Source organism: Idiotropiscis lumnitzeri, chromosome 4 (genome assembly GCF_059441095.1).
Source record: "Idiotropiscis lumnitzeri isolate Australia: NSW breed Sydney's pygmy pipehorse chromosome 4, RoL_Ilum_1.0, whole genome shotgun sequence".
Classification (NCBI taxonomy): Eukaryota; Metazoa; Chordata; class Actinopteri; order Syngnathiformes; family Syngnathidae; genus Idiotropiscis; species Idiotropiscis lumnitzeri.
The window spans coordinates 23,633,053-23,634,819 of NC_142394.1; the positions used below are offsets into that span (position 1 = coordinate 23,633,053).

At 43.7% G+C, this 1,767-nt stretch overlaps 1 long non-coding RNA gene across 1 annotated transcript; it reads right to left on the reverse strand.

Annotated features, from left to right (window-relative positions):
- Window positions 1-436: 436 nt before the first annotated feature.
- LOC148338643 (uncharacterized) lies at window positions 437-1,508 on the reverse strand. Its single transcript, XR_015842985.1, has 2 exons — window positions 1,115-1,508; window positions 437-634 (listed from the first exon to the last, which is right to left on the reverse strand). It is a non-coding gene; the product is annotated as an uncharacterized LOC148338643 (long non-coding RNA).
- Between the last annotated feature and the right edge of the window lie 259 nt (window positions 1,509-1,767).

The following is a 1,767-nucleotide window of genomic DNA, read 5'->3' on the forward strand; positions in this document are numbered from 1 at the left end:
AAAAAAAAAATCATATTTTCTGAAGAGATGGACACCTCTAATATATATATATATATATATATATATATATGTATATTTCAATTATTTTATTTAATTTTTATTTATTTATTTAATTAATTAATTTTTATTTATTTTTTTAAAACTGTCCGCTTACACATTGTGAAATCTCTGCAGGCCATTTCAATATATCGCATCTCTGTTCCGTATGGCGTAAGCAAAAGTCAAAATAATTTGATTCGAAAAAAAATGGAATACTCAGCTAGAAACAACACCCCTGTAACTACATCACACCCTGCTTTTCCAAATAACACATATACCAATAAACACAGTCACAGGCTTTAATTAGAACTGCAGCGAAGCATGCTGGGAAGGCTGCTTCTCTCCTGACTTTTTGAGAAGCTCAGATAAAATACAGACTGTAGAAAAGACCAACAAGTGATATATGAGTCTTTTTTATTTCGTTGTTTTAACCGGTGACTAATTTTGCATGCAAGGTGGCACGGTGGACAACTGGTTAGCATGTTCGCCTCACACTACAGAGGTGCGAGGTTTGATGGGCTTCCGTCTTCCTGTGTGGAGTTTGCATGTTCTCCCCGTGCCTGCGTGGGATTTCTCCGGGTACTCTGGTTTCCTCCTATATTTTAAATACATGTTAATGCAGGGGTCCTCAATCCTGTTCCTCGAGGACCAGTGCCCTGCAGGTTTTCCATCTCTCCCAGCTGCAACACTGCTGATTCAAACCATCGGATAATCATAAAGGAATGCAAAAACGAGATAACGATCGTTCAGGTGTGTTGCACCAGGGAAAGATGAAAAATGGGAAGGACACCGGCCCTTGAGGAACAGGATTGAAGACCCCTGTGTTTAACGGAACACTTTGGGGATCAGGATCATCCGAATTATACAAATTTGCAACCTTTAAGCCACTTTTAGCAAAAGTTATTCTTGAACAACCTTTATGAAAGTATATCACCCACAAGTCAGCAATATTTAAAGCAAAAGGGAATTGATGTAGTTGATAGACGACGCGAAGACGCGTTGCGACTTTTGGGATTGAGTGTGACATGCCTGCCTTGCCTCGCCAACGCGGCACAGCAGATGCTTTGATACTCACCGAACTGAAGTTTTGAATTACACCAGCGCATTTGAAGCTTTTCAGCGACTGGAGATGTGTTTTTGCCTTTCATTGTTCAATTGCAACCAGTCGTCAAGACGTTTGTCTTCCGCTTCTTCGCCAGAGAGAGATTGCTGTCTCGAGAAGTAAACAGTCTTTTATCCACGACAAATGGCTTGCTCCGCTGGGTCGTCTCAGTTCAGCGGCCGCTCCGCCGCCACCGTGCCGCTTTTGTTTCCCAAGCATCAGAGTTGGCGACCTTTGGAGTCGCCGCGTCGGTCGCCTCGCTGAACAAAAGACGGGATTAACCCTGACTCGCCTTCACCGTGACAAACATCACACAGACTGACGCGCTCGCGTGGCGACGCCGTGGACTCTGACAGCGGCGGGCACTTTCCGCTCTTTTCTTCTCTGACGGACCGAAAAACAAACATTGCAGTCACTCGCCTGTTTACTGCCTGTCAGGGCCCGCTATGACATGACTGTTTCCATAGCAACACTACTGATAATGTCGCCCCATTTGGAGGGCTTCCGCATAGTCAAAAAGTCAACAACTTTTTCACCTTGTTTCACTTGGAAACATAAAATTTGGTAGGCATGTCTATCGCGAGAAGACACCCAGGGTTGCGATGCCTGAAAATACACAGGAAGTC